This window comes from Chinchilla lanigera, unplaced genomic scaffold (genome assembly GCF_000276665.1).
Source record: "Chinchilla lanigera isolate Chin_1 unplaced genomic scaffold, ChiLan1.0 scaffold00030, whole genome shotgun sequence".
In the NCBI taxonomy this organism is placed as follows: Eukaryota; Metazoa; Chordata; class Mammalia; order Rodentia; family Chinchillidae; genus Chinchilla; species Chinchilla lanigera.
Window position 1 is genome coordinate 10,153,549 of NW_004955431.1, and position 25,626 is coordinate 10,179,174.

A 25,626-nucleotide genomic window follows, 5' to 3' on the forward strand; every position below is an offset into this window, starting at 1 on the left:
TAATTTGATATATGTGTAGAGTTTTCAGATTTTTCAGATTTTCATTACTGTAAGTGTTCTGAGTAACTAAAATATAATACGATACTGATATTCTATGACTCTTCACTGAATCAAGCTTGAGTTTTCTTTCTCAAGAGTTGTGGGAAATAACAAATTGGTAAGCTTTTAGTTAAAAAAAAAAAGTGTGGATGACTTACCTTCATGTTTCAATAGACACCGAAGACTCATTATGAAGTCATGAGCCTCGCTTTCCTTAGAGACACAGAACAGATATGAAGTTTCTCTAAATTCATATGAATCCTAGTCAACTAATCAGAGAGTGATGCCAAAGAAAAGGAGCAATCTGTATTTGTGGGGAAATGTCAGCAATTGTACTAAAAGAATCCATAAAAATTAACACAGGAGAGGAACAAAATAAAAGCTATTGTCAAAAGGTCAGGTGGAGGAAATATGGCCTCCCTCAAAGAGAAATCAGCCTCCATTTTTAGTTCCCTATGTATTTGAGGGCCACCTGGTTCAGTGATAGCCTTTTGTTCACTTGAGGACATTCCGCCGTAAGACAGCTGGGACATCCACTGATGTGACAGGACTGCCCAGCTACTGAAGGCTGAGGTTATAACGCTTTTCAGTTCACTAGCGTTGTAGGATATGGAAAAATTCTTCTCTCACAGATTTTCCCTTCAACCTTAATGTTAACCAAATTTATAGTATAAAACCTTTGCCTATTTATTTGTTCTATACTTGACAGACTTTCAACAGAATTATTCAAAGAAAACTTTTAGAAGTCAGATTAGTGTACATTTAAAAAAAATCAATGGAAAAATGAGTACTGTTGCTTCTGTGTCAAGTGAGATATAAAATGTTACCTTGTGCAATGAGACTTTTGATATGAAAATTAGGAGAGCTTAGTATACTATGCAGAAGGGTTTATGGAAAATTTTTGTGAATTCAACATACTGTATCAGAAACACAAGCATACAATTTATGTGTCAACATTCATACAAGCTGTGATCAAAAATTACAGTGAATGTTCAAAAATGTTTTTAAAATTGTGATCACACTGAAGTTCATATTGCATTAATACCCCTCAAAAGACTCATACCCCTACTTTGAACACCCTTATCCCATCATTCTTGCCACTTTCTGAAACATATCTCAAAGTCCTCTTCCTAAGTCTCTTTAGTTGCACTGTACAGCTTCCTCAGTGTCCTGAATTGACTTAAAATGTTTAAATTTCATGGTCAGTTTAACTTTGGGAAAGTGCTGCACATCATATAGTGTCAGTACAGCGAATAAGGTGGGTGAAGATACACCCCAATGATTTTAGGATCATGCCTTTCTCGTGGATGGCATTAGGCAGTGATACTGTATTTTTTTTAATCAGACTTCATAAAGGCACTCACAAAAGAGGACTTCTACAACTGCTTCAGAAAATAGCAAGAACAATAGGATAAATGTGTAGGAAGAGAGGAGGAGCATTTTCAGGGGAATTAATGACAGTGATTCTTGTACTGTAATAAAAATTTTAAACAATTAAACGTTCACTGTATGTTTATCAGACCTTGTACACGAATTGATCAGGTCGTGTCAGTTAATATTGTCTGAACATCTACAATGTGCCAGGTACCATTCTGAGTATTAGACATCACAGTGAACTAAAGATAGATTCTCAGCCAGGTATGGTGGTATGTGCCTGTAATCCCAGCACTTGGGAGGCTGAGGCAGGAGGAGGATTGTTACAAGTTTAGGACCATCCTGGGTGCCATAATGAGTTCAAATCCAGGCTGAACTACATATGGGAACCCCGTCTCAAGAACTAAAAGAAAAACAAAAGATAGACTCTTGTTCACATAGAGTTTACATCCTGTCAGAGGAATATATTTAATATACAAAAGTATAAGCAAAGTACATAGTGTGTCAGAAAACAAATGCTGTGGAGAAGAGTGAAGTAGGTAAAGGAGAAGAGGTTGTGTGGGGCAGGTGCAGGGAGGGAGGCTTCAGCAACAGATGCTTGAGCAAAATCTTGAGAAGGTAATGGCAGTGGTGAAGGACCTAGAATAAGATTGCTTCAGGAAGAGAGAATAGTCAGGGCAAGGGACCAAAGTCGAGGTACCTGAAATGTCCTTATACAGAACATCGCAGAGGAGGTGGGCTGCAGTACTGCGGCAGGATTCCATGCAAATGCCTGGAGTCAGGACAGACTTCTCAAGTTTAGGGCACTGTCCCCAACATAATTATACTGACTGTTTAGATCCATCCACAAATTGAGGGATTCCCAGCTGCACAAACTTTAACCAATTAGCTGACTACAAATTCAGAGGATCCTACAGCTCCTTCAGGTTCAATAATTTGCTAGAAAAACTCACAGAACTCAGGAAAATGTAGGTTTTATGATTATAATTTTATTTTAAAGTATACAAATCAGGGCCAGCCAACTATAGAGGCACATAGGATGAGGTCTGGGGGTATTCCAAATGCAGAGAATCTGTTTCATTTCCTGGTGGGATCAGGATACATCATACTCCCAACAAATTGATGGTTTGTAAATCACTAATCTCACCATTGGGGTGTCTAGAGGTTTTATGGGGTTGTGGTATGTAAGCATGTTTTAATATTAGGTATGTGAAATGACCTGGGTGAATTCTTGAATTATTAATGGATAGCATATAGAAAGCATGTGCTATTTTTTTCCTATAGTTTGATTTGTGTGTGTGTGTGCTTTTGTGTGTGTCTGTTGTGTGTGTGTTTGTATGTGCATACATACTTAATGGGACCTCTGACAAAAGCAAATCTGACTTTAAATAGAAGCAAATAATTAATATTAGCAAGATTGTTAAAGTACAAAAGTATTTCCCCCATGTTTATAATCTTGGGAGAAAATTCTTCTATTTGAAGAAATAAAAGATGAGTTTCTCAAAACACATTAATTAATTTATTCTAATTGTACAACTTTTAATCATTTTTTATTAAAGAAAAGATTAAGACACCTTTGAAAAACTCTTTAATTAACTATATGTGGTGCTAATGGATTTAGATAGCTACTAGCAAACATCATATTTTAAAATGAGCAATTTAAATAACCTGATTAACCTGGTAGATTTTTACAGTTTTGAAAAATCCTGTCATTTTTCACAAGGATGGTGCCAAGCTGATGCAGTCACATTGTTTTTATTTTTTCTATTTTAAAGAGAATAAATTAAAAAAAAACAATAAAAATGATACAGAATTTCAGAACTAGATGACAGGAAATTAACAATGGTTGTTATATTGCATGTTATCTTCAAAGTAGTTGTTCAGATTACCAGATATAAGCACACAAAATTGATCAAACAATTAAGTATTAAATGTTCCTTTCAATAAACCAACAGAAATTAGTAGCAAAAAAAATAATGCCAACTCCTGCTCCTTTACCTGTATGATTCAGGACAAATAACCCCTCTGAGTTGATGTCTACTGGCAAATGCTCCCAAAATATTATGAAGATTAAGTGAGATGACTCAGGTGAAAAACACTGCAAAGCTGTGAGCTAATGGGAAAACATAACTGTAGTACCGGATGTTATTATTTGGATGCTTAGACACCCTCCTCTTTTGATTACAATGGAGTACATTTTGAACTACTTAAAAAACATGTATCTGGACAATGTGCCAGTGAGTGTTGGGAACACTGACTTGTGATGGAAAATATCACTGCACCTCACAGAAAGATGCTATCTAGGGTTGGCAACAATGCTTACAAAACTCAGATTGGAAAATGGAATGGGACTGCAAGGCAACCCAAAGAGGAAGGCTTAAAGTGCCAGTATGTGACACACTGTTGAGTAGAATAAGACTCTGAAGGGGTTCCCTGATATTAAGATTAGATTTGCAAATAGATCTGTATCCATGGGTTCCATATCTGCAGATTCCACCCCTGTAGATGGAAAATATTGGGAAAAATTGAGTCTTTAGTAAATATGTAGAGACATGTTTTTCCTTCTCATTCCCTAGAAATTGCAGGACAACAAATATTGACATAGCATTTGCAGGTATTGGATGTCATAAATAATCTAGAGATTATTCAAAGTGTATGGGAAGATGTACAAATACTACATTGCATATAAGGTACTTGAGCATTTGCAGATTTTGATATCGGGAGGATGGGTCCTAAAATCAATCTCCAGTGGATCCTGAGAGATAGCTGCCTTCTTCTTTAACCAGAGACTCTTATTAGTACATGCAGCTCATGATCCTAGCTGCAGATACCTAGCTTCCTGTGCAAACTAGAAGGTTATGTAAAACAGACAGGTCTTGAGGTTTCAAGCTTGAAAGATACCAGTAAAACAAGGCTGCATAGCCTGAGGTGCATGTGTAGTCAAATTTGTTAAATTTTTACCTGTTTTGTTCTCCATATAGTAGAAGAGAGTAATTAAAGTCAATATATATAACCGGATCTTCCTGAAAAATAGATCAGAATGATGAAAGCTACCCAAATCAAAAATAATACAAAACATGGTTCCTGACTTAAAGGTAATAAAATTAATATTCTCTTAAAGCAATACACTAAAATGAAATAAGACTTGTTAACCTATTTTATAGTCCAAATAAAGCAGTCTACCAAACCGACTGATAACATTACTTTCAAAATATCCTTAAGATGTTTTTCATTCTTTGGACCGATCTTGTAGACTAGTTAATGAATGCAGCTTTGCCTTAACATGGTGAGAGTATTAGCATATTTTATATAGTTTTCTAAATGTGCTGCTGGTTATATAATTTGTCATATTTGGTTTGTAGCCATCAGCTATAAACTCTGTGTTTGAATTATTTAGAATGCTGATAATTCTTTTGCCTGTGTACTTCTACTCTAGCATATTGCAAAAGAAACTTGGCTCAGGATTCCTGTGGCAGGTGGCCTCAGAGAAATCTCACCTAGTGTCCCTCTTGGACACTCCTCTGCCCACTAGACTTCCGAGAATAGGATTAGGGCCAATTTATAGCAGGTTAATTAATCCATTAAACTGAAAATTAGAGCAGGGAAATTTGGATTATAAAATCACTTGCTCACTTTTGGATTTTGATGGTGAATTACTAACCAGCAGCTACTCAAGTCCAGTGAATGATTCTGTCTAAATTTGGGGTAAGCACCCTTTTCTGTGAAGAGCAAAGTACTATAGTCTATGTTTTAGGTTGTAAGGGCCATGGTATCTCTCCTGCACCTACTCTGCATCTGCTCTTCTATGGCAGTGTGAAAGCAGCCATAAACAACAGGTAAATATGTGAGTGTAGCTGTGTTCTAATAAAGCATTATGTACAAGAACAGACAATAAGTCAGATATGGTGTCTTAGTTACTTTACTGTCATTGCTGGGACAAAATAACCCAATGCCCAAAATTAAGGAAGGAAAGGTTCATTTAGCTCATAGTTTGTGGAGGTTTCAGTCCATAATCAGCTGGCTCCAAGGCAGGTTGGCATGGTGACACGCAACAGTTCAAGGTGGCAGAAGATAGCAAAAGCAACAGGAGCAAAAGGAGGAGAACAAGCCTCTTTTCCTCCCTTATATTGTAAGCAGGCTACCTGCCCCTGAGTGGGTGTAGCATTCAGACCATCTCTGCATCCTCCTCTTGCACAGGCTCAGGGTGTTTACAAAGTGAGGACCCTTGCCCCTGCTGAGTCAATTAAATTTCTAAACTTGTCAAGTTGACAGACTGAACAGCATCCTAGAGGTAAGGGCATGTCCTGTATACCCCAGGATGTAGAGCTGCTCATTTGCTTAGTTAAGCTTCTGGACTTCCCAAGCTGACATAATGTATCAACCATTACATATGGCTTTTAGGTTGTAATTTGATTAAACTTGGTCTAAACCATAAATTTTTAGTTTTCTGGGGAATATACTCCTTCAAAGCACATAATGAAACTATGAACCCTACTCCAGAAAAGTAAACATATTCATGTATAGGTGTGTTTACACATATGCATCTATGTGCACACATACACACACAATACTAAGCCTTCAATTTCAGGAAACTCTGAAAACTCATCCATGGAGTGAAAGCAATAACTCTTGGTCCTGTGGCCTTGATGGTACTCTTCTTCACAAAGATTTTATAATTGCCTTCTGTATGCTCTGGGACAGCTGATCTTTAGGAAAGATTTTCTTTTTGTTCCTACTTAGATCAAAAAGTCCAAGCTTTAATCAGAATCTGCAGTTTCACAGTTAATATGAAGACATAGAGGTCTTAAATTAGAGAAGCCATATGTATGTAGAGTCTTCAAAGAAACATTGGAAAGATGGAGAAGTATCCTTTGGAGTTGGGGAAAGTCATGACACATGAGTAAAGAGTAGGTGATTGGGTAAGTTCAACACAGCTGCAATACCTCCCTCTTCATGACCCTTCTTGGACTATCTTGATCCACAGCCCACTCTCCTTTGTCTACAACAGAGTGTAGTTTAGCACATATATATTATCTCATTTTCATCTCATTGTGTCGTGAGTGTTAGTGAAAAAAACCCCTAATTTTTTTCTTATATTCTTTCAACAAAGGCTAGTAGATTCCTGGCCTCTCTTCAGCCCTCCAGGGGTATTCTACAATATTAGCACCCTTCTGGGACAGAAATGAAGTTTGTATCTAACACTGTGATGTCCTGAAATCGAGCAATTGCAACAGATACAAATACTATACAGTGGGGAAATACTGTCACTCATTGCTACTAATAATAATGAAGTAGTTGCTGTCCTTTAGTGGGCATTTAACATTGAATATTACATGCCATATAGTGAGCATTCATTTATCTGTGAGATCTCTCATTTTCTCAAAATGGGTGGGAATTAGAAAGTTGCATTTTCAAGAGGCAATGTGACCTCACAAAGAGGGCATGGCTGGTACGTGGCAAAACTGGAATACGAGTCCCACTCTGGCAGGCAGGCCCCACATCATCTGTGCTTTGAGGACATCTTTTGCTGGGACCAATTACAGCTTTTGGTGATTTAAAAATTGGCCAAGATATATATTACACAGCTTTTAATTAATCTGAAGGCTTGGCCTCTATTTAATAGTTATGGCTGGTGATTGTTCTTTTTGCTTCTGATGATAAAAGAGAACACAGAGACCTTCTGGAAGTTTACCTCAGTGCCCTTTTCCAAAATACAATTCAAGGCTGTGCTTCGTGTTCACAGACTATGACTCACTGGTGACTCGAGTACTGAGCCAGTGTGGGTCCTTTGTGCTGGGTGTCACCAGGATTATCATTTGTCTTGTACCCTTTCTACCCCACACTGCTTTCTCATAAGCCTCCCGACACCCATGAATCAATGGTGTCCTCCTTCACAGTGTTTCTCAGGCCCAGGGCAACCCACCAGGCCCTGGCTCTCTTCCTAGTGACTCAGAGGCCCTTTGAAAAACTCTGGGGGAAAAGTGAGGAAACAGAGAAGCTGGCGGCAGCTCACATTCTGCTCCAGAGCCTCCTCTGCAGTCTGAGTTCTCATCTGAACCAGACTAGCTTGTGACCTTAGGCAGGTCACTTGGAATCTCTCCTAGGAAAGCTGAGACTCTGGCTGCTAAGATCCCTATGGACTTCTATTATCCACTAAGACTTTTCTCTTCATCCTAGTTGCAAAATATCAGTTGTTCCTCCCAGGGCCTTTCCTTCCTAGGCGTCTCCTGACTTTCACTGGATTGTTTCCAGACTGATCACTACTCACTAGTTTAAACTCCCAAGTCATAGCACTTGCTCTGTTTCTTTAAGGTGCCAGTGTAGAAGTCAAGTCATTTTCAGGAACAAAGGCAAGGTAACAAGGTAACAGTCCTCTGGGCCGCTGTTCTCTCAGTTCTGAGGCAAACAGGTCTTGCAGCTACCTCTTAGTGTCAGTAGGGCCACTTGAAGTTGTGTGACTTTGGTGAAGCGGATAACTGCTCAATGCCCATTTCTTCATAGGGTTACTGTGAGGATTAAAAAAAAAAATAATAACACAGGCCAGGTGTTTGGCATAGTTTTTGACCTGAGTTGATGTGCAATAGATGCCAATGCCCTTCAAGCTCCCTCTATACCCTTCCAGTGCTAACATTCCAGACAGTAATAATAATAATGGAAATGTACAGTTTTATGCCCTTTACAGTTTGCAAAGTATGTTTCTGTGCACTGTTTCCTACAGTCCTCACCACAAACTTACATAGAGAGAGAGGTGTTTAGTTATATTGCACAGCTGAAGAAATCAGAACCCACATGCAACTTTTTGTTCTATTCTGTCCCTAATGGTGGTCAGTCACTACAACACTTCTGACCATTTGTTGTATGTTCAGCCCTGACTTGGAGCTGTACGGTGGGTGTGGGGGAGGCAGCCCTTCTCTTCAACGAGTTCATAAGTAAAAGTGAGTGGAAGGAGGTGGTAGGTGGGAGATACCTGGAACAAGCTTCTGTCACCCCAAGAAAATTCATTGCTTATCAACTGTTTTCAAGACTGTGAAACTATAGTACCTTTTATTTATTTATTTAAAATTTATTTTTAATTAATTTTTTTTTTTTTTTTGCTTTTTTCAGACAAGGTCTTGCTATGTAGTTCAGGCTGCCTTTGAACTCACCAGGTAGCCCAGACTGGCCTTGAACTCCCAGCAACCCTCTTGCCTCAGCCTTCCAAGTGCTGGGATTACAGGCGTGTTCCTGAATGTGTGCCTGTATTGAATATAGAGGCCCCCAGGGCAGGTGTCCCTACTAGCATGCCCTCCCTCCCCACATCCTGCGACAGATTAATGGCCCTCAGGATCCATGCCTGGCCCAGAGAACCTATTGTTTAATTTATAAAATGTGATTCATTTTTCAGTTGCTTTTTCATAATGGCATTAAGAGAAATAGAGCTTGAAAATGAGGCATGATTCAGCTCCAATCATAATTTTTAAAAAATACCCTAGCTGTGTGTTTCAAGGTTGGGTCAGTGTTTCTAGCCTTGATACATTTTCTTGCTGGCTAGAGTTCATCTTCATCAACAAGGTCACAAGAAACATTCAGGGTGATGGACATCATATTTCCTTATTCATTTTTCCCTGAGTTAAATGAGTACTCACAGCCCTGATATATATTATGAAAGAAGTGTGAGAGACCGTGAGGCCGAGCTTGGCTTGATTACAGCAAAGGCTTCCCACAGGAAGTTGCTTTTAAACTGAAACTTGCAGGAGTAGCGAGTGCTAATCAGGCCACCAAAGTGGGACTGGATGAGTTGGTAGGCGTGTGAGTGTGGGTGTGCTGTGGTGTTGAGAAGGATGTGGGATGAGAGAAGGGTAATTTCAGGTAAAGAAACACGTTTCTGAGTACAAGATGGCGGGAGAATGGAACGAAATCCAAAATGGCTGGATGGAAGGAGGAAATAGCAAGAAGAGAGCTTGGGGTAGGCTATGACGAGCTTTCAACAACCAGTGTCAGGGCTCCGGACACCCTGGGAAGAGGAGGAAGCAGGGAATGGCATGATGCAACATACATTTTAAAAAGATCTCTCTGCAAGCAGAGCTGAGAAGGACAGGAGGGACCCACGTGTGAGTGCAGTGTGAGTTATTAAGTGACAGTGGTGGTTGTAGAGGGCTGCTGACCTGCTTTGGGTTGCTGGCAGTGGGGCAAAGAGGCGTGAATCAAATTAAAAGCAGAAATGAGTGGTCACGGTGACTCACTGAATGTGGGGGTGAGGGACAGGAGTGGAAGGGGGTGGCTGGCAGTATCCTCTTTGCATGGAGCTGGTTCAATCCGACAGACTCATGGAAGCAGCATGTGGGAGGAAGAAGCAGTTAGCTCTGAATGTGTGCCTGCATGGAGTGTAGAGGCCCCCAGGGCAGGTGTCGCTACTCACATGCCCTCCTTCCACATCATGCTATTTTCACCCTGCAGATTAATGGCCCTCCAAGTCCATTTCGGAGAATTTCATTGACCCAGTGTGCACAGAACCAAGGACAAACATCTTGCCCTCCACAATCTTTTGTAAAGCCCTTCTGTAAAGATCACTGGTTCCTGCAACAATCCCCATGCATTTTCTTCAGTTTTACCTGTATCCCTACTTCTTCAAAAATGCGACTGCCCTCTCAGCCTATTTGTGTGCTTGTTTCTGCTCTTTACTTTACATTTGGAATCCACTGCTCAGCATTCTCAATATTTTCTCCTTTTATGCGTTCTGTCTCTGTTATTTACTTAGGAATTCCGATCAGATATTATCATAACCCCACTGTCCTGTCCCTTGTTCAGTATTCTGTGCATGGTCATGGTTATGCTCCAAATGTTCTGTATCAAGGCCTAGACACATGAAGAAAGGATCTGCAGAGTGGCCAGTGAGGCAGATGAGATTAGGGGGATCAATGAAAGATATTTAGATATAGATATAGTTATAATTATAGACAGACACATCCATCCATACACATACACACATACATGCTAAAGTAAGTGGTTTGCCATTGTTTGGTATATAATAGTGGAGGGTGAAGCATTCTGAAGTCTGAAACTGGGCAATGACACATGGAATGTAATAATTTATGAGAACTACCTGGTAGTAGCAATATGTATAGGCTTAAAGGGGAAAGCAATAGCTACTGATTAATGAGCTTGTTTTATCTTTCCAAGGATGAACTTACGCAGTTCCCACAACCAGCCTAGGGAGTTGTGCGGATAGTAGGCCTGTTTGACAGAGGAGAAGTGAGAAACTAAGAGAAGATAAAGTTCTGACTGGTGGGATCAAGAGGCAAATCCAGCCAGCTTAATTAAAAGTTCCACCTTCTTAACTATTAACCTTTCATGTCTTCTCAAAGAGAAAAGGAGGAGTCTGGGTGAGTACTAGGAGGAGAGTGATTGTTCAACTGCTTCGGGCACCAGGAAGAGCCTTGGAGCCTGCAGCTCAAAGACGAGTCCTCCCCTTTAGCTGGAACAGCCCCAATGGCGTCTGTCATACATTTGGACTGTGGGTATCATTGAAAATAGAAGCCCTTGCTTAAGAAAAAGTTTAAACTGCCGGACCCAAAGATTTTAACTGTGTGCCTTTTTGAAGATGCTACAGAATTACTGCCAAGCATTGCCTATAGCTGCAACCAGCTTAGAGAAGTCTTCCTGGGGCTAAAGAAGGGATACTTGTTCCCAAAGAGGTAAATCTAGCTTCAGATTAAAAGGAAATAATGCACTCTTTAAATGTAGCTTTTTAAAACCAAGTCTCAAAATCTGATTTGAAACTCCTGGGAAGAACAATTTCTTTTTGGCTCTTGACAGATTACAAATAAACATTAACTAGGAAAATGTATTCTTTTAGATCATCACCACTTGAGAATGCTTGCATACATTTCTTTACCGACACCTTGCCCCTACCTGTGAGGGAGATAAGTCTGGTCACTTTTAATACCCATCTTACTGGACCAGTAATAGGCCCAGGAAGGCTAAGCATTTTGCTTTGGGTTATTTCGCGTCTTCTCACTGCCAGTCTCCAGAGCTTAGCATATTGTTATTGCTCAACAAATATATACTGAACCACTTGAGTGAGTGAACACAGATATTAAGTGTTAGCATTAAAACTGAATCCTTTCAACACTGGGGCTGGTTTTATGATCCCCCTGTGCCTCAATAGGGCAAGAAAATTCGGGCCACAGGAAGCCACTGCTTCAAGGAGGTGTAAGTAGGACATCAGGAAACAATGAATGTTTGCATTTGATCCCAGCTGATGTTTGGGATGCTATCTTCTGTTGCATAAGCTTGAAAAATCTCGCCTACACATCTCCTCAGCTCTCCACATTTCAGGTTTGAATCTATGCAGCCTCCTAGACAGAGTGTCTGCCAAGAATTAATTATCACAGCCAGCCGTCACAACCGTTCATTACAAACCTTGGTGCAGTTTAGACAACAAACTTTACATTGATTTGGGGGGAAGAGTACAGTTATTCCGAATTTATGATTTAATGCATTTTAGAGAGAAAATTGCAAATTTGTGTATGTTATATATGCATTATCAGAAGATGGATAAAAGATATTCGTTCTTTTTGTATACCGCTCGAAAGGGTCCTATTGGAGCAGGCTGTGGAGAGGAAGGCAGCGTGCCCTTTGACTCTGGGAGTGTGAAGAGGAGGGAGGAAGAGAGGATGGCAGGAGTGAGATGCAGCTGCCACCTGCTCTTGGCTGTCTTGCTCTCTGCTCTTGCCGTGCCACCTTGCCCTCACGGAGTGTCCCTGAATTCTGAGATGCCAGGCCAATTGTGTAGTCCCCAGCCAGCTAGGAAACACCTCCCAGCAAGCTGCACCCCCATGGAAGGGGCGAGGCTGAGCTCTTCTTCCCACAGCCCCAGGATAACCAATGGTTTCAGAAATGCCATGTTGTCATGCAACCTGAAACGTGTAGGTGAGGGTCGCGCAGCTGAGATTCAAACTAAGTCTTATCTCTAGGTTATAAGCTTTTCTTTTCTTTTGCTTGTTTTTTAACTTAAAGCATGACAAGAGGATAACTGAGTCTGTTCCAGACTGGGCTGCTTTGATTTTTTTCCTCCCGGATGCTTTGTCCCCCACCTGTTAAATTCCTGCAGGGATTTTCCAAAGCTTTCACCGTGGTAGGGGAGTCACAGTCCTCGGGACACCCTGTAAGGCATCCTGACCACAGAAAATGCTGCTGAAGGTCCCAACAGCAACAGAGAAAGCCAGATATAGTCCTTCTTCCCTTCCTGCAGTGCACTTGTTTCAGTTGTATGCAATTATAGAGAACAAAAATATCTTTTCCTCACCCATCCTGGCTTCATGGCAGAGGTCTCTATAACACAAGATGATTAATAAGAGAAAAACATACACATTTAATATATTTTGTGTGACATCTGAGACTTCAAAAAAGAAATGAGTGTCTGAAGAAATTGTTAAACATGAATGTTTTAAAAGTAGGTCTGAAAAGGAGCGAACATTCTTGTAGGAACGTGATAGGGCAAACACGGTATGAGCTAAGTGTCACATATTGGGCGAGTTTGGCAAGGCCTGTTCATACAGATACTTCTCTGACTCTTTTGTTTAGAGATGAGGAATATTCCTGTCCTCCACTGGGAAATCTCTCAGATGAAGGCCTGATGATGTGAGTGGTTTGGGAGAATAGCAAAGAATTCTTCCCATCTGGGCATGGTGGCATGCATCTGTAATCCCAACACCCCAGGAGGCTGAGTCAGGAGGATAGCAAGTTCAAACAGCCTGGAAAACTTGGTGCCTTAGGAAGAGCCTGTCTCAAAATAAAATATACAAAAGAGTATGAAAATAACTCAGTGAAAAGGCACTGAGTTCAATCTCTAGCACCTCAGAATAAGGAGGAGAGGGAAGAGAAGTCTGCGTGTGGTTGAGGGGGTGTTTCCCAGATTTTTAATGACCTGCTTTAGAGGAAAAAGTCATTCAGAGGGCTAGAGACTTTCCTGCACAGGCTCTGTCTCACAAATTTTCAGCTTCCAAGGTATCATATTTTAGGATGGTGTGTCTGAACCCCATCCTGATCCAATGAACATGTTTTTAAAATAGAGATTGATGGATATTAGCTATTACATATATGTGTATGTATATATAGATCCTCTTCAACTTATGATAAGGTTACATCCCAATAAGCCCATTAAGTCAAAAATATTGTAAGTAGAAAACACATTTAATGTACCTAACCTCATAGCTTAGCCTAGTCAATCTCCAGTATGCTATTAATCAGCCTACAGTTGGGCAAAGTAATCTAACACAAAGACTATGGTGTAATAAAGTGTTGAATGTCTCATGTCATTTATTAAATACTATACTCAGAGTGGAAAACAGGATGATCAGATGGGTATACATTTAAAGTTGAAACATGATAAGTCAAATAATCCTAATTTGGGTATTGCATGTGTGTGTGTGTGTGTGTGTGTGTGTGTGTGTATAGTTTTATATCTTTACTTGTTAGAGAAAGCATATATAGAGGACAGAGAGGGAAAAAAGAGAATGAGAAATTCAGAACTGAAAAAAGAGTAGAAGGAGATGAAAAGGACAAAAAAGAAGGGCAGGATTGGAGGACAGTAACCAACACGTATATTGAGCCTCTGCTATCTGCTGCTGATACACTCATGGCTGGGCATTTCACAGAGAGGGAGAAACCAAGATTGGGAGAAAGGAAGGCGAACACAGCCAAGAGAAGGAGGGAGAGCTGAGAGAGAGTGCTTCACAAGGAAAAGGTACCCTAGGAAGTTCTCCAGTGTGTATCTGAGATCTGGGTGGTGAGTTACTGGACTTCATCAGAGCCCCTTGAAGTGCTCATTCGCTCTTTCTGCACTGAGAAACTGCTGCTCAGTTGCCGTGCTCACAGGCACAGGTCACTTCTGATGTACGTGTGCTTGTTTACTATGAGTGTTTTGTTTTTCTTTTGTCTTGCACCTTGCTCCAAGGCATTCTAGAAATTTAAGGTGGGTCTGCTTGTAGGTTCCAATTAATTTACTAACTTGCACTCAAAAATCCTTTTGGCAGGTAACTGCCAACCTTCATCTAGAGCTCGAAGGTTAGATTTGGAGTAAGGACTGCATTAGCCTGATACTTCTCTGAGACGCCTATCCTTAAAATCGAATTCCTTGGATTTACTTGCTTGTTTCCTTTTTTTGAAAAATATTTATTCTTCATTGCAAATATGTATGTCAAGCCTGAAAGTCTGAATTAGCTTTGACTAAAAGCTGCTTTTGCTCTTTATTTGGTTGTAGACCAGGTAGGCTAGTGATAGAACGTGCAGAACAGCCATTTGACATTTTCATGAGTACTTAGGTAACTTAGTTTGAATAGCTCTTTAGCTCCCCCAGTTTTTCCCCCCTGAGTAATTATTCAGAACTTAGCTTTGAAAGGACCGCCCCAGAAACCAACTGAGTATGGCCTGGGAGTGTGTGGTCCTTGTGGCTCATAAAAGTATGATGTTATGGTTTAAGGAGCCCCGGCTACGTTCTAGCACTTACTACACAAATGATGTCCTTTAGTATACTTCTTACTCTTGATCTAGAACTATTATCTTTCTGTGACTTCAAGGAAAAAATTTTTTTTCATTACTTCAACCTGTAAAATAATATTACATACCAAGGATTAACAAATCAATGCTCTAAATGCTTACTATAATACCATTGTGCTTGAGCTTAACTTACTTTTAGATTTTGTAACTTACCTAATAGTACTTAATTTTCCCATGGGGAAGTTTGGGTATATTTATTAAAGATCTCAAAGTATATTACAACAACAAATGTTTCTTTTAACTATTTATTTGTTACTGATTACCTCATAAAACAATCCCTAAGATCATTGGCTCTCTCTGATCTTTTTTTTTTTTTTTGTCTTCAAATACAGTCAGCCTTCCATCTCTATGAGTTCCACATGTACAGATTCAGCCAACCGTGGATCAAAAATATTTTTTAAATTGTGTATTTACTTAAAATCTATAGACTTGTTATCATTGCACCAAGAAGTACACTATCATGTAGTATTTACATTGTATTAGGTAATATAAGTCATCTGGAGATAATTTTTAAAATATAGGAGACCATGCATAGGTTATATGCGAAGCATCTGGGTCCCGGGCCAGAAAGATACTTAAGGAAGACTGTAATTGTCTTCCTATTTATATTTGATTCAATTATGAGACTTTACCATTTGCCAGGTTTTAAACTAAATGCTGCAGATAATGATGATGAGCAAGCTATGATCCCTGCCTTCAAAAAACTCCTGGATCTTTGCGAGGTGGCTGGTAATCCACTCAGAATTTGCCAGCCTCTGAAAATATTACACTAATACTTATCTCTTTTGAGACAATAATTCTGTTAATATATCTTTTTATTCTCCCACAATTCCTACCTCTTTCCTCTACTGACATTACCAAATTGGAATAAAAAATAATCCAGGCTAAAATTTAAGAAAAAATTAAGTTAACACCACAGCCACTGTGTCACTATGAGTTATCTATGCTGTATATTTCAAGTTTAGTTTTAAGGGATCAAGTTCTAGTCCGCTTACTTTTTGTTTCCCCTGCTATTTCTCTGTAACCTATGTTTCTGGAGGCATGAAACTTAATTTTCTTAACTTTTTGAAAATTTTCTCACACCTGGATTCACAGTTTTTGCTAGCTAAATCTACCTAGCAATAATGTATAACAAGAATTATATTTATTTTGTTTCTTAGCTTGTGAGGACCCTGGGCAGGTAGGGTTTCAAGGGTTAAAAAAAAATGATTTTATGGGCAAATTAAAACTATGATAGCCAAAAGGACATTTTTATAACCTTCTTCTGTGACTATTAAAAATAATTTCTTTGAGATGATTAGGAAGAAGGAAAGGAAAAAAATTTAAACTCGTTCCCAAACAAGGGTATAACAGGAGTAATAAATAGTTGTGTTAAGTATTCATGGTTGCACCCAGTTTCAGGAAAGTATTCACTGAGGTGTGAATTGCAGCAGAAATAATGGAAGGAATGTATACTGGGGGAAAATACATTCTCTATAGATACTAGCGAGGGGACCTATGGGCTTCTCCTTTTCTCTTTCTAGCCAAGTTTCTAAGCAAGTATGATGGGATCTTGCTTGAACAATATCTCTTCCCTAGAGGTGGGCCCTTAGCTACATTAGTGTCTCCACTGCCTATTCTGTGCCAGGCGGGTGGCCCTGGGTAAGTAGGTATGGGACCGGTTTTCTACAAGTCTTAAAGACAGACCTGGGGGATTGGAAAGAGATTTAGTCATTCAAAAAATGTCCTGTTTTAAGGTACTCTGTGTTTTAAGGAATAAGTGTATGTCAACCTTTCCTATTTGTAGCAAGGAAAGAAAAAAAGGGGAAAATAAAGGAAACATTCATGTTACCCTCTCATTTCTATTAGGCACAAGATTGATAGTTCCCTTTCCAATAGTAACTCACTCAACAAAAGATTATATGTACCCACACCAGGTACCATCTTAGTTTTTACCAAATTCTCTTGTAACCTATGGTCTTTTATTTTTTCTTATACAGAGGCAAATCTCAGGTTGATTTTAACAGATGTAGCAGCATCTTCCCCATCTACATGGAGCCTATTTTCTTCTGGTGATTAGTCCAGTAATGCTGGCTTCACTGCATGTACTTTTTATTTGAAAATAGGTTACAGTTTGTGGGGTCACAGATAGGCTGTTGTCATTGACTCCAAGGTGAGTGAAGTTCTATTGGAGGAACCGAAGAACATGCACTTGGGTTTGTAGCTCTCCTGGTCCTAAATAACATTGGGAAACAGGACCTGGAAGAGACAGAGGAGAAGCCGGTGGGTGCCGGTGTCTTTACCAAGCCAGAAGGAGCAAAATGACAAGGTCACACACTTAAGGGATGTGTGTGTGTGTGTGTGTGTGTGTGTGTATCTTTCTCACTTAAGTTTTTTTCTTAGTATACATATTTACAGCATGCTGCACAATGTTTACATTCCTTGTATGAAGTCGTTACCTGTACATAACACATCCTAATTCTTTTTTTCATCTCCTCTCCTTTCCTTCCCCACCCCCAAGCCCCTTTATTTCCTGATTCCCTTCCTATTTGAGAAACATCTGTCTCCCTCCTTCCTATTATCAATCCTTTGCTTTACCCTTTATTAGGGCTGGGGATATAGCTCAGTGGCACAAGGGCAAGGTCCTGAGTTCGATTCCCAGTACCAAAAAAGAGAAATATTTTACTCTTTTTATATTTTGATTTTCTCATGTAAGAGAATTCATGTGATATTTAAGCTTGTGGTGTCTGATTTATTTCACTTGACATTATAGGTTCAAGGTACATTCATTTTCCTACAAATGACTCAAGTTTATCTTTATGGCAGAGTAGTACTCCATTGTGTGTGTATAGCACATTCTTGTTATCCATTCATCTATTGATGGACAGATAGGCTGCTTCCAAGAGTTAGCTATTATGAATTGTGCTGCTATAAACGTGGGTATGCATACATCATTGTAATGTGATGTCTTTAAGTCCTTTTGGAAGATACTTATGAGGGGAGTAGGTGGGGCAAATGGAATTTCTAGTTTAGTTTTTTCACGAGTCTCTACCCGGCTTCCCATAGTAGTTGTACTAGTTTACATTCCCACCAGTAATATAGAAGGGTTCCTTCCTCACCCCCACAGCCTCAGCAGTGTTTGGTCTTAAATGTTACATGCAAATATTCATTTCTAACACCTACTTGGGAGAGAGACATTAAGAGGAAGTTGTAGGTGGTTAAATATTTAAATGAGAGCACTAATACAGTAGCACCACCCCCCATCCTTGGTTCTGCTGTTCTAGTTACCCTCAGTCAGCCATATCTAAAATATTAGATGGAAAATTCCATACGGACACAATTTGTTAGTTTTAAATTGTGTGCTGTTCTGAGAGCGTGAAGTCTTACTGTCCTGCACCATCCACTCGGGGTAAGAGTCGTTTCTTTGTCCAGCATATCCATGCTGTCCCTGCTTCTTGCCCATTAGTCACTTTGTACCTGTTTAGTTTATTGTATTGATGATCACAGTATCATGGTGCTTGAGTTCAAGTAATTCTTACTTTCTTTAGGAATGATCCCCCAAATCAAGAATAGTAATGCTGGCAATTATATTACAGTATATTGTTGTAACTGTAGTTATTTTATAATGATTTATTGTTGTTAGCCTCCTCCTCTGCCAGATTTATAAATTTTCTGATAGGCAGGAATATATAGGAAAAAACAGAATATATTAAAGATTCAGTATTATTTCAGGCAGCCAGTGGACCATGGACTGTAACTATTTGACTGCAAACCCTTGCTTGAGACCAGTCATGGCACACCAGCTGCCTTGGGCCAGAGCCAGGAGACCCCCCGGGCCCTATTTCCATGCTTTGGCCTCATTTTTTCCCCTTCAACATAACATAGCCTCTATCCTGTGACATGGGATATGTTTTGCTGTGGCTGACACAATATGAACAACCTTACTGAGCGCTCACAACTCAGGAACTCCATTGTCTGCTTGCTGAGATGTGGAAACTTCTGCGAACATATTTTCTGTTTCTCATTGCTCGAAGAGATACAGAAGTTTTACAGCAAAGAGCATCCGAATCTTATCTGCGAGCACCAAGTTGTAGAAAAAGGAGTGAATTACCTAATTCTTGGCCCTGCAAGGGACAGCACCGGAAGAGAAGGCAAATTAAGGAGCGTCTATTGTCTCATTTTGTTGAGAATTAGCATAACTCATGTCCTTTTCTTTGTTCTTAACTCAACATTTTCTCCCACTTGATTCCATTAACTAAATGGCCTGCCTCCTTGGTTAAGAAATCTTTCATCTTCTCTTGAGAAATGATAGATAGCACTGTCTGAGACTTGTTTTCCAATTTATTTTCTTTATTCAGAATGTCTTGGATCTTTTAACTCATACCTGCAAAATTCTTTTATTTCCTTTCATAATTTAGCTGTCTGTATGATCCATCTCTGACTAATTCAGACCTCATCAGAGGAAAGAGAAACAAAGCTTGCCGCAACCTTTATTTCTTCTTGAGTTGTATTATATGACAGCGTAGTCCTCTTTTAAGATCTGTAACTCAAAAACTCATTTTTAAGGGTTTGAGTCTTTCTAGACTAAAATCTCAAAGCAGCTTTAGAGTCTACAGGAAAATAAACTTTAATGTTCTTAGAAATATTATCTTTAAACTCATAGAAAATTCAAGGAATAATAACATCACTTGTTTATTCTGAGAACTCCTACCTATAAACAGGTGTGCTCTGTACTGTTGTTTTTAGGCTATTCTTTTAGACTATAAAATGTTTGCCCACAGAAATGACATTAAAGGTGATGATGAGGATTCTAGGGCTCACAAATGACTCACCCACACTGAGCCTGAGTCTCTGAGCCTCAGGGTCCTTTGTTTCCTGGACTGGTGGGAGGAGACATTCTGGTGGGTGAGTCCTTGGTGACAACTCTAATGACAAGGAAATGAGGTGACTTGAGAGCTGGCCTGTTCCCTCCTTTGGCCATAGCCTCCCCATCCTATTTTAGGGCCCTGGAACTTTCCCTTTTGAACATTGTTAAGCCACTGCCAAACCAGTCTTCTTAAAACCCAGTCCTAGTTACGTCGATTTCCCAGAGCCAACTGAATAGACAGGACTTCGGAATCCTGCACATCTGCTCTCAAGCCACATTTCCAATCTTTGTCAACATTTCTTTCCCCTATCAGCACAAATCCTATGCTCATATCCAACTGGCTGCTCCAGGTTTTCTAGGAGTAGTTCAGGGTTTCATTTCCTCCCCTCATCTCTGCCTGTTGCTCTTTCCCATTGTTCAAAATGCAGAACAAATATAGCTTGTGTGAAGTCTTTCCAAACCTTTAATCAGAAGTAATTATTCTCTCCTCAGAAATCATACAGTGCTTTAAATGTATTTCTTAATCATTTTCTCCCTTTGTACTGTATTCATTCAGTGAGTAGCAGAAGGCTGGGCTGTGGTGCTGTTGTTTCTTTGATTTAAAACAAAACAGTAAGATATTTGACCAACTAATCATATAAAGATTAGAAAGTATCTACGTCGTAAATTTACTCCACTGGCTGTTTAAAATTTTTTATGAGTCCCATTGATAAAGATGAGGAAGAAGGATGGGTGCCCTGTGGTTGCAGTGTGGATTCTCTTTCCCTCTTTGGATAGCTCCGTAACTGGAAATGGCGTAGATTGGTCCCAGAAGACACTACTGAGGGAGAAAAAGAACAGCGCCATTCCACACCTACTGCCAAACCATTCTAATGGTGAAACACATTTATATCAGTTTTTTTCAGTTTTTAAGTGAAAACACTCTCTGGGAAAGTTAAACCTCATTTAGATCACACGACTCAGTTGATGAAAGGACACCTTGGTGGCACTTATGGCATGGGACTTCTGGTGGGATGGGTATCATTTGGGAAATCTCTACTCTGATGGTCTTAAAGAACCAAGAAATTGTTTTACCTGTGGAAAATCTAGAGGTAGCCATCGGTGTTGTTTGGGTTGTAGCCTCATGTCTTTGAAAAGGCCTCCACACTGTGTATATGATCTTTGACTTCATGGGCTCTGACCTTGACTCACGGACTTTGACCCCTGGGAAATGAAGCCTACTGAGAGGTCCCAGGGCTGTATGCCTCCTGGCTCCTGGGAGATGGGTGGGATCTTATCTTTGTCCAACCACTGAACAAAAATCTGAACTTCATTCTGATTGGATCAGATTCAAATTATATTATATGTGTATCTCTCCTTGTACCAGAAGGAAACTATGATTGGTTAGGGGGATCAAGGTACCTCTCTTGAGCCAGGAGTGGTATTGATTATACCCAAATAAGGTGGACACTGATGTAACAAATACTGCATCCATCTCAGGAAGAGTGGGACTGATAGGAGACTAACTGCATGAAGTCTGTGTACCTCTAAACTGGGAGAGGAGGCAGAGAGCAGACAAGAGATCTGTTTGTCTTTTAATTGCCTATAGCTGAAAATTCCTGTGTGCTGGGTATTACTAGGATCTAGGTAATGAGGTTGAGAGGTGAATGATGCAGATCAGTCTCTGCCCTCGTGGAAATGATAATCTCTTAGGGAAGGAAACAAGAAGCAGAGAAACAATTATATGCACAAGGTAGTTTCAGATTGTGAAAAGTGCTATGCAGGAAGTAACAGAAGGGCCTGCAGAGGTGGGAGAAGGGTGCTTTAGGAAAAGTGAGTAGAGTTCAGAAAGAACAACAGGAAGGGGAAAATCCAAATGCGCCTCCTGGGCAGTTTGGCTAAAGGCTTTGGCCAACACTCCGCCCTTTGGAGGTTGTCAGTGGAGAAGGACAGGGCTCAGGACTAGTTTGGAAAATATCACAAGCCTCCCTTCTGTCATTCAGCTTTGTCCTGGCTCTCTGCATGTCTCTCCTCCCCTCTCCAGTTCTTTTTCTGTTTCTGAAAGACACAATAGTAAGAGTCACTGGGTGTGGTAGCGCACGCCTGCAATCCCAGCACTTGGGAGACTGAGGCAGGAAGATCGTTGTGAGTTCGACACCAGCCTGGGCTACAAAGTGAACTTAAGCCCAGCCGGAACTGCAGTGAAACCCTGTCTCAAGAAAGACAAAAAAAAATAAAAGAGTAGAAAGACTGCAACTGTAAGCCTTCACCCACCCAGCTCTCTCTCTCACTTTCTCTCTCTGTTTCTCTCCTCCCGCACTCTTAGGATTGAACCCAGCGCCTTCCCACTAAACTACATCTCCATCCACCTCGTTTTCTCCTTTTGTTTGGAGAGGGTCTCGCTGAGTTGCCAGGTCACTCAGGCTGGGCTTGTAATTGCAATCCTCTTGCCGCAGCCTCCTAGACTGGAGGGATTGCAGACATGTGGCACCGTGGCTCAGTCCATCCCCTGTTCTCATCAGAACTTCTGCTTCAGTCTTTAACAGAACCTCCTGGTGAACAAGACTTTAAAAGATCTCTCTACTAAAAACACTACGGACTGAAGTTTTCTAACTACTGGAAATGTCATAGGATATTTTGAGCCGCTTCAAACACTGTTTCAATAATGCATAGTTTGGAATATCCAGAGCTATGGAATGCTATTTGTAACTTTCAGCACATACACACAGCTTTAAACTCTTAAAAAAAAACACACACACACACACAAATGAAATTGGGATCTTTCCATGGATTTATTCCTATCAATAAATATATAAGGCCCTGTTTGATGTTTGCTTCACTGGAGACATAACTAACCATAGGAACAATTCCTATGATCAAATAATCTTTCATGTATATAATTCACTGAACTACAGAGAAATAGTGACATAGCTAGGCCCATCATGAATTTGAGAGTTTTGTTTTGTTGTTGTGTTTTTGGCAAATGGATCACTAGTGACTTTATGCTTTTGAATGGAAATCATGTCGGTTTGTGGTTTTTAAGTAGTTTGTTGTAAAGTATATTTGATTTTTTTTTGTTTCCTTAGAGCATATATCAAAACTTGACTTTGTAGAAAGTAGAAAGTCTCCATTCTAGAACATGTGCGTGTATGTGTCTGTGTGTGTGTGTGTGTAACCTTAACCATTTCTAAGAATGAAATTAGTTCTGAGAGCATTAAATACAATATCCTGTTACTCAGAAAATATTAAAGACTGTTTGGCTGACATTAGCCATATGGTACCAAGAAGGATCTTTAAAACTTGGCAGAGACATTCATAAAATGGATGGCAATGAAATAGGAAACAAGGTAAAGGGGGAAAAAAAGTCCAAGATGAAACATATTAAATGCTGCATAATAACTTTTTGAGGTTAGAAAATTGCTAGACAAATTGTCCATCCATCGGGGTTTCTGAAAGCCGTACCGCCTGCCTCCCCGTGAGAAGCAGACATTCCCTGTGGTATCTGTTTAGTTTTCAGTGTGCCTTATATAATGAAGTTTAGGGAACATCCTGGGGATGGTAGGAGGCCTCACTTTGTTAACCTCACGCTATGCTGAAGGGCAACTAACCCACATTCTCTCTGCATCAAAACATCTTGTTGTGATCAGGCCTTGAATGTTTAAGGTTTAAAACTTTGCAAAGTTTTACTGAAAATATTTGTAATTCTCATTGACGAAGCTGCTGAAGAGCCATTTTCTTTCCCCACCCCTTCCCATTTAAAATGCAACCTAACACATGAAAATTTAAATTTTAATTACTTGGGAATTATTTTTTAATTCCAGGAGAATTTTGTTGCTCTGCTAGGTGACATAGAGCAAGTGTCTTTTAAGTCAGGACTTCCGAACCTCCTTATTTCAACTCTCCTAAAACTATGTGGACAGGGTCTTTTGGACAGAAGGGACCTGTAAGGGTCACGGTGTCCCTGTTGGTAGCAGTGTCCGCTGGCGCTGTCTTTGTCTCCCTGGGAATGGCCTCCTTCAGCTGTAACTTAGTGTCACTTTCACCACAGTGCTCCGCCGCTGCTCCTAGCTCCACTAGCACTGCTGATAGTGCCACCAACACGTGCGTCACCCTGGCTCACGTCCTCCTTAGTCATTCTTGATGCTGACCCTGTCCTTTCTCCTGAGCTACTCCCACAGCTGCTGCCAGCTCAGCATCACCACCCTTTTCTTTTTTCTTTCTGTTGGAGAGGTAGCATAGTACACTGCCAGGAAACAGAAAAGGGGCCTTGGGTAGCTCGCAGGAGCCTTGAATTAAGAAGGATTCCGAGGCCTCCCACACGTTTTAGTAGGAAATTGATGAATAGTATGTGAGCGTTCCATCATCATAGCAGACACCTGAGATAATCAGCTGCTAAGAGGTAAAGCTTCTTTTGGCCCACAGTTTTGATGATTTCAGTCCATGATTGGTGGGCCTTCTTTCTTTGGGCCTATGGCAGCACACTGTGGAGGGAACATATGGCAGAACAAAGTTACTCTCTTCCTGGCTAGGAAGTGAGACAGGAGGAAATCACAAGGATCAGACAATCCGCTTTGAGGACTCGCTCTCAATAATTTAAGGACCTCCACTAGATTCCTCCTAAAGCCTCCACCAGCTCCCATAGCACCACCAACGGGAGATCAAGTCTTCTGCACACGGGCCTTCGGCGGATGTTCAGAATCTAAACTGTAGCAAGCAGTGTCTGCTTTGGTAAAAATAAGAGAACTGGCACTCTCGTCACACATTTGTTTCCACTTCTATGAATGAAGTCTTGGATTTGTGAATTAAGGAAACCCGGGTTGTTCTGCATACATCGCTAGTCCTCTGGCCTTGGGCAAGTCATTTAACGTCCCTTATAAGTCAAGTAAGGATTGTTCATTTAAAATGAACTGAATGACACCAAACTGAAGTGGTTCTGTATATATTAAATACTTCCTTGCATAAGGTAAATATAAATGTTGTTGCTGATTATGAGAACAAATAACGTATTTTATCCTTCAAAGGATTACACAAAACATAAACAGCCCTATTATGTTCAATTTCTTTTGCCAACACCATAATTTAGGTTCTTACCAGTGTCCTTGAAAAATTAGCTGTTTTTCTATTCCCCATACAAATGCTCCCTCAGAAAGGTATTACTCTCTGTAGTAAAACAAGGCTTTGATCCTGCCATTCTCCAACTCCCAAGCCTCTGGCAGACGGAGAGGGATTCCCCTTACCTGTTTTCAGTCTCGAGTTCCTGCACCCACCCTGAGGGGCACAGTGGGCAGCTGGCTGGGTTTGAGGAGAAGGACCATGGCGACGGGGGTTCAGGAGGCTGGGTCCAGGGGCTCACGGGGAAGGCCTGTAAGAGGAAGCACGGAGGACGTCCGGGAGAAGCTGCGCTTTAACTACCAATCCCATCACTGTCTTCTACATTGCTACACCGTTGTGGCCCCCGCGGCTGTCCCACCTCCGCCATCTTAACTCTTCTTTTCCCTACTTGTGTCTCCTCTACTTTACCTTTCAGTCTTCATCTCTCTATTTAAATCATAATGTGGAACTGCTGTATATTTTTGTAATCGGCTGCTTGCTAAATTCATTTTATGTCTCATGTTCTTAATTTTGTAAGTGAGAGAGAACATTTCCTTCTTTCTGGTTTCTTTCACTCTCTCAACACCCACCTTTTGTTTTTAAAAAAAAAAAAAAACTCATAAAACGCTTCTTTTTTTGAGTTTTTCCTTTAAAAAAAAAAAAAAAAAAACCTCATAAAACACTTTTTTTTTTGAGTTTTTCCTTTCTGCTGAATATATATTTTCCCCTTGTGGCTTAATAGTTCTCACCCGAGGAAA

The 25,626-nt window shown here is 40.3% G+C and overlaps 1 protein-coding gene across 3 annotated transcripts in view; it reads left to right on the forward strand.

Moving 5' to 3' along the window:
• Window positions 1-25,626, forward strand: part of Dclk1 (doublecortin-like kinase 1) — a gene marked incomplete at its 5' end in the record, with an annotated part of 326,977 nt that overhangs the window by 177,920 nt on the left and 123,431 nt on the right.